General features: G+C 35.9%; 1 protein-coding gene across 3 annotated transcripts in view; it reads right to left on the bottom strand.

Moving 5' to 3' along the window:
• TULP3 (TUB like protein 3) overlaps positions 1-14,546 on the bottom strand; it is a 55,895-nt gene that overhangs the window by 38,092 nt on the left and 3,257 nt on the right. The gene's annotated exons all lie outside the window — the stretch shown is intronic.

Below are 14,546 nucleotides of genomic sequence, written 5' to 3' on the forward strand. Positions count from 1 at the left end.
TTAATACGTAGTTGAGGAAAAATAAAATATATTAAATTTGAAAAAACATATTGTAAATGGGACACACACTAGAATTTTGTTACAGGCTTGTTAAATTTAACATACACTTTAAAAATAAACTGTACAGAAGTTCAATTTCCTTTTTCTTTACAGAATGATATATGTTTGCTGGTTCATAATAAAAAGAAAAATTTTAAAGGAAGACAGAAAAAGAAAATTGTTTCATGTCGTTATTAAGACTGAAATCAGACATTTATTTAACTTTCACCAAATACTTAGCAATTGTCTCCTTTGTGCAACACACTAAGCTAGGCATATGCCTGGTGTTATAAAATACTCAGGAAGTAGAATTTAAGAAAACATAAATAAGGATGAAGCTTTTCATCACTGTAACATGTTAAGATGCTATGGAGGTAGTTAATGAGATAAATTGGAAACCTCTCGAAAATATGACTAATCCATAGTGTATTTTCTTCAGCGTTTTTGCTTTAACTTTGGATGACTAATGATATACACCATTTTTCACTGGGAATTCTCTGTTTTCACTACCACTGAACAACCTCCAAAGCAATGCTTCTGCTGAATTCTTAAGAGACATATAATTTGGTGACTTGTTTGAGGGCTTTTAAGTCAATTGTTCTAACAACTCAAAGGATAAAAACAAATGTCAGGACTTTTTAAAATTACAAATACCCAAATTCTCATTCCAGGGTTCTACTTACCTGACTTCTTTAGACTTATATGGAAGATTTTTTTCATCAAAGCATATGGTGGATCTAAAATTATGTAAGGAATTATTTTGCATTATTTTATTTTTTTGTTTTTTTTTTAATTAATTAATTAATTTTTAGTTTACCAAACACGGTTCTACATAGTTTTGAGTTCCAGATTTTCTTCCCTCCCTGCCCAAGACGGCATGGAATCTCATATAACTGTCATGTATAACTTCGCATTGAATTAATTTATGCACTAGTCAAGTTGTGGAGAAGAATTTTGACCAATGGAATGAATCATGAGAAAGAAGAAACAGAACCAAAAAAAAAACAACCCAAAAACAAAAGAGAAGTAAAAAAGGCGAGCATGTAGTGCACCTCGATCTGTATACAAACTTCACAATTCTTTCTCTGGATGAAGATAGCATTCTCCATCGTGAGTCCCCTGGAGTTGTCCTTGCACCTTAGGTTGCTGAGAAGAGTACAGTATGTCAGGGTTGGTCCTCACGGAATCCATATATCTGTGGCTGTGCACAACGTTCTCCTGGCTCTGCTCCGCTCACTCAGTATTATGTCGTGTAGGTCTTTCCAGGTTGTTACGAAGTCTGCATCATCCCCATTTCTTATGGCACAATAGTATTCCATCACCTTCATATACCACAGCTTGTTCAGCCATTCCCCAATTGATGGGCATCCCTTTGATTTCCAATTCTTGGCTACCACAAAAAGAGCTGCCATAAATATCCTTGTACATATGGGTCCTTTTCCCACTTGTGTGATTTCTTTGGGATACAACCCTAGAAGTGGTATTGCTGGGTCAAAGGGTATGAACATATCTATAGCCCTTTGGGTATAGTTCCAAACTGCTCTCCAAAATGGCTGGATCAGCTCACAACTCCACCAGCAATGCAACAATGTTCCAATTTCCCCACATCCTTTCCAGCATTTATCATTTTCCTGTTTTGTTATTTTAGCCAATCTGACAGGAGAGATGTGGCATCTAAGAGCTGTTTTGATTTGCATTTCTCTAATCAGTAGTGATCCAGAGCATTTTTTCATATGCCTATAGATAGCTTTAATTTCTCCCTCTGAAAACTGCCTGTTCAAATCCTTTGACCATTTCTCAATTGGGGAATGGCTTGTATTCCTATATATTTGGCCCAGTTCCCTGTATATTTTAGAAATGAGGCCTTTATCAGAGATACTAGTTGCAAAGATTTTCTCCCAATTTTCTGCTTCCCTCCTAATTCTTGTTGCATTGGCTTTTTTTGTACAAAAACATTTCAATTTGACATAATCAAAATTATCCATTTTGCATTTTGTAATGCTCTCTATCTCTTGTTGGGTCATAAATTCTTTACTTTTCCATAAATCTGATAAGTAAACTATTCCTTGCTTTCCCAAACTACTTATAGTATCAGCTTTTACTCCTAAATCATGAACCCATTTTGACTTTATTTTGGTATATGGTGTAAGATATTGGTCTATGCCCAGTTTCTGCCCTACCATGTTCCAATTTTCCCAACAGTTTTTGTGAAATAGTGAATCACTAGCCCAGAAGCTGGCCTCTTTGGGTTTATCAAAGAGTAGATTGCTAAACTTGTTGATTTCTCCTACTTGTGTACCTATCCTATTCCACTGATCCACACCCCTGTTTCTTAACCAGTACCAGGCAGTTTTGATGACTGCTGCTGTGTAGTACAGTTTAATATCTGGTGTGGCTAAGCCACCTTCTCTAGCATGTCTTTTCATTAATATCCTAGATACTCTAGACCTCTTGTTTTTCCAAATGAATTTTGTTATTATTTTGTCCAGCTCAGTAAAAAAAATTTTTGGTAGTTCGATTGGTATGGCACTGAATAGATAGATTAATTTAGGTAAAATTGTCATTTTTATTATATTAGCTCGGCCTAACCATGAGCAACTGATATTTTTCCATTTATTTAGATCTGATTTTATTCGTGTGAAAAGTGTTTCATAGTTATGTTCATATAAGCCCTGGGTTTGTCTTGCAAATAGATTCCCAAATATTTTATAGTGCCTTCAGTAACTCTGAATGGAATTTCTCTTTCTATCTCTTGCTGTTGGGCTTTGTCAGTAATGTATAGGAATGCTGAGGATTTATGTGGGTTTATTTTATATCCTGCAACTTTGCTAAAAAGTCAAATGAATCTGGTATAAACTTAGAAATACTCCTGGAATCTGTAGAATGTCCAATTACTATATGTAGAATTCTAATTAAGATAACTGGCTACAGTTGCTCTTCTTCAGTGTCCACTAAATTCTCAATAGGTTTTGTCATCATGCAGATGGTGACACCTTCTCATCTCTATTGCTTCCTAAGGTAACCAAAGGCATCACTTCATTCCAACTGTGGAGCCCATCAACCCTATAAAGTGTCAGGAGAACATGCCACTGATGTCCGAATTCTACCTGGAATTACAATGTGGAACAGGATGATGGAAGAGGCATGCTAAACAACTGTTGGTAGTGCTGTGAATTGGTTTAGATTTTCTGAAAGCTGTTTACAGCTATATCCAAAAGTCATTTATCTGTACATACCCTTCAGCCCAGCAATACCACAACGACCATTATCAAAAGAATCAAAGAAAAAAAGGAAAGAATCCCTAAGTTTATTACCAACAGCACTTTTTGTTGTGGCAAAAAAGTGGTCATTTAAGGAATGGCTGAACAAATAAGAGGCAGCCAGGTGGCATAAATGGATTAATAGTGGAATCCACAACACCTCAGTTCAAATCATGCCTCATACACTTACTAGCATTGTGATCCTGGACAAATTACTTAAACTCTTTGAGTCTCAGTTTTCCCACGTGTAAAATAAAAATAATAATGCTGCCTATTTCTCAAAGATCAGTAAATAAAGGTGATATTATATGTAAAACACTTTGCAACCAGGTCCATTATGGCACTTCCCTTGGACAGATTCAGCAATACCACTTCTAGGCCTGTGTCCCAAAGAGATCATACAAATGGGAAAAGAACCCATATGCACAAAAATATTTATAGCAGCTCTTTTTGTGGTGGCAAAGAATTGGAAATTGAGGGGATGCCCATAAAAATTGGAGAATGGCTGAACAAGCTGTGGCATATGAATGTAATGGAATACTATGGTGCTATAAGAAATGATGGGCAGGCAGACTTCAGAAAAACCTGGAAAGATTTATATGAACTGATGCTGAGTGAAGTGAGCAGAACTAAGAGAACATTGTACACAGTTACAGACACACTGTTCGATGACTAACTTTGATAGACTTGCTCTTCTTAGCAATGCAAGGATCTAAGACAACTCCAAAAGACTCATGATGGAAAATGCTGTCCACATCCAGAGAAAGAACTATGGAGTCTAAATGCAGATCAAAGCGTATTATTTGCTCTCTCTTTTTTGTTTCTTCTTTCTTGTAGTTTCTCCCATTGGTTTTAATTTTTCTTTATAACATGACAAATGTGAAAACAGGTTTAATATGAATGTATGTGTAGAGCCTATATCAAATTACACACCACCTTGGGGTGGGGGGGGGGGGAGATGGGGAAAAAAATCTGGAACTCGAAATCTTATGAAAGTAAATGTTGAAAACTAAAAATAAATAAATTGTGTATACACACACACACACACACACACACACACTATATATATATATATATATATATATATATATATATATATATATATATATATGAAATGAACTGGGCCCAGAACTGAACAGAGCAGCCTGAATTGCATTTGGAAAATTACACAATGCTTTCAAAGGCCTCAAGCTTCTCCACAAAACTATTAATATCAATATCCTTCTAGATATGCTATACAACTGTGAATAATAGCCCTCCATGGTCTACTACAGACATACCTTGTTTTATTGCATTTCATAGATATCAGGTTGTTTTCTTTAAACAAATTGAAGGTTTGTGACAATCCCGTGTTGAGCAAACCTATTAGTACCATTTTCCCAATAGCATGTGCTCACATCATGTTTCTGTGTATCATTGTGGTAATTCTTGCAATATTTCAAACTTTTTTATTATTATTATTCTATCTGTTTTGGTGATCTGTGATGTAACTATTTTAATTGTTTTTGGGGCACCACAAACCACATCTACATAAAGATTGTAAACTTAATGGATAAATGCTATATGTGTTCTGACTGCTCCCCCAACTGGCCATTCCCCCATCTCTCTTCAGGCCTCCCTATTCCCTGAGACACCACAATATTGAAGAATATTACAAAGACTTAGTTGATAAAGTAGTGGCAGGATTTGGGAGGACTGACTCTAATTTTCAAAGAAGTTCTATTGTAGGTAAAATGCTATCAAACAGCATCACATGCTACAGGGAAATCTTTCATGAAAGGAAGAGTTAATCAATGAGGCAAACTTCATAGTTGTCTTATTTTAAGAAATTGCCACAGCCACTCCAACGTTCAACAACCACAACACTGATCAGCCATCAGCCATCAATATCAAGGCAAGACTTGCTGCAGCCTCAGATGATGGTTAGCCTTTTTTTTTTAGCAACAAAGTATTTTTTTAGCAATAAAGTATTTTTAAACTAAGGGGTGTGTGTGTGTGTGTGTGTGTGTGTGTGTGTGTGTATTTTTTAAAGGGGGTGAAGTTAGGTGGTACAGTTGGTAAGAGCATCAGGCCTGGAGTCGGGAAGACCCATTTCCTGAATTCAAAACTGGCCTTAGAGACTTACTAGCAGTGAGACCCTGGGCAAGTCACTTAACCCTGCTTGCCTCAGTTTCCTTATCTATCAAATAAGCTGGAGAAGGAAGTGACAAACCATTCCAATATCTTTGCAAAGAAACCCCAAATAGGGTCATGAAGAGTCAGATATGACTGAAACAACTGAACAAAAACATTGTTCTTTTGGACATAATACCATTGCATACTTAGTAGACTACAGTATGGTGTAAACATAATTTTTATATGTACTGGGAAACCAAAAAATCAGTGTGACTTGCTTTGTGATATTTGCTTTATTGTGATGGTCTAGAACTGAACCCGCAATACGTTGGAGGTATGCCTGTACTTTTAAATAAGAGACAGTTGTATTTGGAACAAACAGATTCCTTTAGATAACAAGAAACATTTCAAAGGAGTATAATGATGCAGTCTATTACGGAAAAATTCCATGTGGTTCTTTGAGACAAAAGTATTTTAAAAGAGAGATATATTACCAGAGAAGGATAACAGCAATAGGTTCTATATACCTTTTTAACATTTACAAAGCACTTTACAAATACTCTCCCCGTTAATCCTCACAACGACTTTATATGGCAGGTGCCATTATTATCTCCATTTTACATTTGAGAAAACTGAGGCAAACAGAAGTTAAGTGACTTCCCCAGGGTCACACAGCTGGTAAACAACTCAGGCTACATGTGAACTCAGGTTCTCTTGACTCCAAGCTCAGCACTCTATCACCTACACAACCAACTGATTCCCTTTTGATATGAACTTGGAAAACCGGAAAGCAGTTTGGCAGAAAGCAGACTTAGACCACCATTTTACACCATATTCCACAATAAGTTCCAAATAGATATGTGACCTGAATATTAACCAATTAACCAATATTAACCAACATTAACCAATAAAAAAAACTGTAAGAGAAGCAGACCTTTCATAGCTATGAATGATAAATTCTTAAACAAGGATCGAGGAAATTACAAAAGATTAAGTGGATAATTTTTATTACACAAATTGAAAAGCTTTTGAACAATCAAGAATAATGTATTTTGGATAAGGAAAACAGTCAACTGAGCAAAAAAAATCTCTGTATGCCTATTTTTTGCATAAAAGTGTTATAATATACAAAATATATGGACAACTAAGAGAAATATATAAAATCAAAAGCCATTCCACAATAGGTAAGTGGTCAAAGGATATGAACAAATAGTTCTCAAAAGAATTGCAAATTATTAACAACTGTATAAAAGAATGCTCCAAAATCACTAGTAATAAAAAAAACTGTAAAAAATGGAGAAGAGGCAATGCTGGAGGGTTTGTGGAAAGACCGGCACACTAATGCATTGTTGGTAGCATTGTAAATTAATACAACCATTCTAGAAAGCAATTTGGAATTATGAAAATAAAGTGGCTCTTGTTTGAACTAGAGATTCCACTGACTGCCAGGTATATATCCCAAAGGGATCACTGATAAAATGAAAGACTCCACATGTTCCCAAATACTAATAGCAGCACTCACTTTTTGTGGTAGCAAAGAATTGAGGAAAACAAAGTACTAGATACATAAACTGGAGAATGGCTAAATAAATTCTGGTACACAAATATAATGACCGTTGCTATATACTATTATGTAATTGATATCAAATTGCTTGCTTTCTCAAGGAAGGGAGGAGAGAATTTGGAATTCAAAATTTTAAAACATGATTACTTTTCTATAAGAAATGATGACCTGGTTGATTTTAGAAAAACACTGGAGAGACTTGTATGAAATAATGAAGAGTGAAATGAACAGAACCAAGAGAATGTTGTATACAGTAACAGCAATCTTATTTAAAGAACAACTGTGGATGATTCCGTTATTTTGAGTATTACAAATACTCAAATCAGCTACAAAGGAAGATGCTATCCACCTCCAGAGAAAGAACCAATAAACAGAAGTATGCTTAGCATGGTTTTACATATATCTTACACATATGTGTATATGTGTATGAGAAATGGTGGTCTTCTCTGGTGTGGGGTGGGGAGGGAGTTTGGAACTTAAAATATAACCAAAAAAATTAAATATAAAAAGTGTTAAACAAAAAAAAAACCTTTCCATGTAATTGGGAAATATTTAATGAAATAAATAAAAACAATTTTAAAATATTACTATAAGAACTGAGAATATGATAAATACAGAGACGCACTGAAAGACTTAGATGAACTGATTAAAAAATAAAGAAGCAGAGCAAAGAAAACAATATATACAACACAACAATGTAAACAGAAAAAAATACCACAAAATAATAAAAAATGAATTTGCAGAATAACAAGGAACATGGGGGAAGGGGCCAAAAAAGAGATAAAAGAAAACACCTCCTATCACTTCTCTATAGAGGTGGAGGCAGGGGTCCGCTGGTGTGAAATTTTATGAATATATGCATATATATGTAAAATCAAGTATTGATGGGTTATTTAATCTTTTTTCTTTTCTTTTTAAAATTTTTGTTATAAGGCGTGACTCTCTGGAAGAAGGAAGGCTACAGGGGAAAATTTAGGCAATATGAAAACAAAACTATCAATAAAACTGGTTTTTAAAGGGCAACAAATAGATATTGAGACAGCAAATGGACAGCTTTGTATACTGCATAAGTCTCAAATAATCAAGAAATGCAGAAGACCCCCAGAACATTGTATGGACATGCTGTAGAGGACATCAACAAGAGACACAAAGGATGAGAAGGCATGCATAGATTTTGATCAGTATTGGAGAAGAGACCATATTGTTTAGATCATATGGAGTATGAGGTATTTTACTAATTCAGACACTGGGTCAAACTCCCTACAACACTCCAAACACAAGGGAGCTGGAAATACAAGTCAAGTTGTCACAGGACCTGGAAGTGGAAGCTCTAAACAAAAGCTTCTTCTATCACATTACAAGTGGCTCTGGCAAACTCCATCTACCTGTTCCTCTTGACCCTATGATTGAGGGTAAGTGCACATTGAAGTGAAAATACTTTCTCATTACAACTGTCCCCCATATTTTCATCCCTATCCACCTGAACCCTTCAGAGTCCATACCCTCCTCTGCTTTCCTATTCCACTGAACTCTCAGGTATGATTTCTAGTTAACAAACCCCTTCATCCTGTATCCCTTCATCTCACACTCCTTCCAACTTCTAGAGCTCCCTTCAGAAGATACTATATTTTGGTCACCCTCTCCTGACCTGGATGCTATTTCTCTCATGCTCTCAAATACACTAAGCAAGGAGTGATAGACCTACTTCTGGCTCCTGCCACCATCACTCAATCATCCACGTATATCACCCAATCTAGATCCTTGTTACAATCATCTATTAGCCCTCAAATCATTCTCCTTTCTTCTTCAAGGAGGTCAGTACCTGGCTCACAGATCTCTACTTATTTCAAAATCTGCCCTAATACACAGGGATTTCAATATATATATTGATGCTTCATCAAACACACTGACCTCCCAGGTCATCCACCCCAACTCCCAGGGCATGAATCTGTTCTAATTCAGAAGTGATAATTGTACCCTAGGTTTAACCACCATTGCCTATTACAAATATGTCACAATCCTGAACTCTGAAATTGTCTCTGATCATAACATTCTATCCTTACATTTTTAACATTTCTATCCTTACATTTTACAAATTGTCTCCGATCATATCATTCTATCCTTACATTTCTCTGATTCGTTCCTAAGCTATGTTCCTTATTCACTTATTCACTTATTTTGAATATTATTACATCTATCATCTACCTTTTCTGTTCCTACTAAAATACTGATGAAGCCTACTACAGACAGGCAACTGACAATTAGGTTTTCAGTGCTGCATGGCCATCATTTTATTCTTCCCTAATTGACACTATCTCACACATTCTACAGCAGCTATTTCAAACCTTTCCTTGTGTCACCTGCTCCTCCCTTTTCCTCAGAGTATTTCATCACTCACTTTACAGAAGAAATGGGAAGCCATCCATTGTAAGTTGCCCTGAAATCTTAAAACCTCTCTACTTCATCCCCTATTTCTTCAAGTCTTTAAGGAAGAGGTAACCCTTCTCTTTGCTAACACAAATTCCTCTAATTGGGTCATGAACCAATCTTCTCCCATATCCTCTAGGAGCTTGTCTCCTGAATCATTCCCTGCCCCCAGCAATTTCATTTGTACCTAATCCACTGGCTTCTTCTCTGCTACTGACACAAATGCCTAGATATTCCTTTTCTTTAAAGAAAACAAAAACAAACAACTCTTTTAATCCTGCCATTCCCTACAAACTCCTAGAGTGTATATGCCTTACTTCCATTTCCTCAGCTTCCACTCAACTCCTTGCAGTTTGTCTTCCAAGCCCACAACTTTACTGAAACTGCTCTAAGGTTTCCACCAATTTGAATTGAAAAAATGATGGCCTTTCTTCAGCTCTCATCTTACTCAATTTCTTGGCAGCTTTTGACTCGATTGACCATTCTCATCCTACTCTCTCTGGATATTGTCCCTATATGGGACACTCCTTCCTCTTGATTCTTCTCCTACCTATCTCCTCCTAACTATGCCTTTGTAGTATACTTTGCTGAATTATCATCCATCTCCTGACCCTTAACCATGGATGTCTCCCAAGGTTTTGTCTTGGCTCTCTTCTTTCTTTACATTTTCTCTTGATAATTTTATCAACATCAATAGGTTTTATTATCATCTCTATGAAAATGCTTCTGGTACCCATATATTCAACATTAGTCTCTCACTGTTCGTCTGCAATGCCAGTCCAGTACCAGCGCAATTCCAGATATAAGTACAAAGGAACTAACTTACTGGACTAACTGCATGTAGTACTCTAGTCAATAAATATTCTTCATCCACTTTGTTTTTCCTGTGTGGATTGTTAAACCACTCTCTTTTGAATGACAATGGATCTCATTTTCTTTTGTTATGATTTAGAGCACTATTTCTTATGGTTGTTAACAGTTTGCCATCCAAAAACAGGAATACTTAACCATCTATAAGGAATCCCACTTCCATTTGGACTCTGTAATAAGGCATCATCACGACAATGATGAACACTGTCCCCAAAGTACAAAACAAGAAGTTGCAAATGAATAGAAGTTGCAAAGAGGAAAAGTTAAGTTTGATGTCAGGATGTCATTAATAGTTGGTGCTGTCCAAAAGTAGAATGAGCTGCTTCAGAAACCCAATGGATTCCTTCTGACAGGAGCTCTTCAAGCAGAAGCTCAATGACCATTTGTTAAATCTTATAATGGGTTGGACTAAAATGATCACTGAGGTGCTCCCAACACTAATATTCTCACCTCTGTTTCATAAGTCCAATATTCTCCTGTTGATATCACGTGACAACAAACCATGAACCATCACAATCTCCAAAGAATCAAAATTTTGATGACTCACAGGACAATAAAGAGCCCAATAAGGTGAATGTAAATAGGCTGCAGCATATTACAGAGGATTAATTAATCATTACGTATTTATTGTTTACTATGTGTCAGACATAAATAGCATAAGAATCAATATCAAGGATATGTATGATAAGTAAAATGGGTATTTGACCTGATTAAAGACCACATCATTAAAAAAAAATTATATGCGAACAGGATCAAGTATCTTTCATCTTTCATATCAAACAGGATAAGAAGGGAAGATGTCAAATACTGAATCAAATATTTTTATTAAAGCTCAGATATCCAGGTTATATAGGAAACACAAATATTAAGACTAAGAGTCATTTCCTTAATGGTCAAAAGATATGAACAAAGTTTTCAAAACAATGGCAAACTGTTAACAACTATAAGAAATAGTGCTCTAAATCATAACAAAAGAAAATAAAAAAACTTGGAGATTTCACCTCATACCCAACAAATTGACAAAAATGGTAAAAGTTGGGAAGTCAACGTTGGAAGGATTATAAAAAGACAGGTGACTGGTCAAGCAGTGAATTAGTTTAACCATTGAAAAGCAGTTTAGAATCATGTTAATAAAGAGCCTAAAATACTCATACTTTTTGACTCAGAGATCCCATTGTTAGGTATATATTCCAAAGGGGTCAAAGACTTAGAGATCCCATACAGACTAAAATATTTATCGTATCACTTTTTGTAGTTTCTTCTTTCTTTCTTTCGCAAGAGATAGCTCTCTGGACAGGAGATAAGGAAAAGATATATCTGGAAATGAAGCTAATGTAAAAATAGAAATGAAAAAAGAAAAATTAGTCTTTAATTTATTAAGAATAAGAGAAACAGTTCCACAAAATAACCTATTTATATAATGTTTTAAGCTTTGCCAAAGAGTTCTATATACATTATCTCATTTGATTCTTACATCCAGCACAATGAGTCGATCCTCTATAAGATTTATAGGTGGATATGAACAAGAACAGACAGTATGAAAAGACGAAAAGATGGATTAGGATCTGGATGGATGGGAAGATCATCACATGGGTAAGACTACTTACGTATTGATTAGGATGTATTGATATCAGTGCTAAGTGACAGAATTTTAACAGCTACAAAGTAATTCACAGATCATCTAACCCAACTCTTATTTTCCAAACGAAATCCAAAGTCATACACAGCTACTTGATGGCAGTTAGAATTATAAACAGTCCTCTAACGCCATTCCAACATTCACATACAGTGAGACTAAAAACCATGAGGTAAAAGTAGTAAAGACGTTCCAATAATCATTATTTTTAAACATGCAATTCTATATAAATACGGTTGTAGTGAGTAACAGATGTGGTTCTGACAACAAAAATTTCAGAGAAGCTTATAGGGAAAAGGGCATTAAATTTTTTAAGTCTTGTACCAGTTTTAATTGTAAAGACAGACCCATAGAAGAATCAAAGAGGACCTCAGTGGCTGTCTAGCCAAATCTATAATGAAAAAGTAACCATCACTATCTAGCAAATGACCAAGTTCATTGTCACTTCGAAGACCGGCAATGAGGAAGAACCCACTAATTCCTGACAGAGCCCATCGCACTTTTGGATAGCCCAATCGTTAGGAAGTTTTTTCCTGACATTAAACCACTATTTGCCTCTTTGTAGCTTTTACCTACTGCTCCAGGTTCTGCCCTCTGGGGCTTTTCTTTTTCTAGGTCAGGGATTAACATTTTTTTGTGTGTAACCAGACCCCTATGGTAGGTTGGTGAAGCCTATGGACCCTTTCTCAGAATAATGTTTTTAAATAATTGAAGAAAATGATAAAGATGTAATTTTCCCCCATCCAAGTTAAGAAATCCTTGCTCTAGACATCCTTCAGCTTATCAAAGTCTGCCTATCTCATCCAGGCTAAAAGGGGAGCAGAGCCTACTCACAGGCCCCATTCCGGTTCTACTCATACAGACGCTTTGATGGGAGCCAGTCTGACCCTCCTTAGGTAGCCTGGTGGTACTCTTCCTAGGGGTTTACCAGATTAGTGCCAGATACACCCTCGGCTTTGACCCTACTACAGCTCAGAACCCTGGAGCTCAAGGGATTCACCAGCCTCAGCTCCCCCTGGAATAGGGATTACAAAAATATGTCACCAAGTCTGGCCTTAATGTACTTTTTGAACTATGGTAATTAGAAACAAATACAAAATTCCAGAGGTGGTCTGACCAAGGCAGAACAGAGGAATTGGCACCTCTATCGATGGAAGTTATGTCTTAATGTAACCCAAGATCTTTTTTTTTTTTTAGTATTTTTAGCTGCCATACCATACATGTGACTCATATTGCTCTTATAACTTCATTAAAAGCCCTTCTCCAACCCTTTTCAGACAAATTGCTTTCTAATCCCTCCCCCAATCTGTACTCATGAAGATTAGATTCAGCTCAATGCTCAGGCCCAATGTCCAATTCACAAAACTGCTAAATACTGCTGGAACCAGATTAAAATATAATTGGGAAATTTTTAACAAAATAAGTAAAAATACAATACAATATAGATAATGCTAATTTGTGGTTTTCTAAATCAATATGCTGCCTGGTTTCTATTTGAGTTTGACACCACTGCCCTAGCCCATCAAAATCTCTTTGGATCCTGAATGTTATACAATATGTTGACTATCTCTCCCGACTTTGTGTCGTGCAAATTTTATGAACATGCCATCTATGTCTTCGTTCAAATTATTGATAAGAATGTTAAAAGGCATATGGCCAAGTGCAGATCCCTGGAGCACATCACTAAAAACTGCCTATTAAGGTGACACAATTATTCTTTAAGTCCAACTATTTAACTCTTTATAATCCATCTAATAGTATTATTTCCAAATTCAAATCTCTATCATCTTTCCTACAAAGTATAAGGTACTTTACCAAATTTTTTTTTATATAAATCTGGGCAAACTCTACCTCCAGCATTACCCTCATGTATAAATTTAGTAATCCTGTCAAGAAAAAATGTTAGTCTAGCATGACCTGTTCTTGTAAGCTATGCTGTCTCTCTGTGTTAGATATGCACTTGAATGGTCTGGTCTATATGAGAAAAATTAATATCTTAATAGGCAGAAAAGAATTTAAGATTTAACTAAGCCAGAAAGCTTTATTCATTATACAATCATTAAGAAAATCTTAATAAGATAAAAACCAGTAGATTTGGTGGCAGTAGACTATTTCCAGTGACTAGATAAAAAGCAGCAGATATAAATAGGCCACAGATTTTTCCATCTGAAAAAAGCTTTGCCAATTTCATTGCTAGCCTACTTCAAAACAGCAGAAAGACTAAATGAATTGTGTGTGCATGATTCTCAAATCCTAGGTGGAGCAATGAATAGAGTGCTATGCCTGGAATTAGGAAGACCTAAATTCAAATCAGGCCTCAGACACTTACTAGCTGTCTAACCTAGGGCAAGTCACTTAACCTGTTTGCTTCAGTTTCCCTGTCTGTGAAATGAGGATAATAATAGCCTCTACCTCCCAGAATCGTTGTAAGGTGCTTAGCATGGTACCTGGCATATAGTAATCACTATATAAATGTTAGCTATCATCACCATCACCATCATCATCATTCCCACTGTTCAAATGAAGCTACTAATCTTCTATTGAATGATTTAGGGATTCTTTACTTTTTTCCACTAAGAGGAAACCTCAAATTGGAAAGAAACAAATGCAGAGGAAGCAACATAATTTCACACGG

Source organism: Trichosurus vulpecula, chromosome 5 (genome assembly GCF_011100635.1).
Source record: "Trichosurus vulpecula isolate mTriVul1 chromosome 5, mTriVul1.pri, whole genome shotgun sequence".
Classification (NCBI taxonomy): Eukaryota; Metazoa; Chordata; class Mammalia; order Diprotodontia; family Phalangeridae; genus Trichosurus; species Trichosurus vulpecula.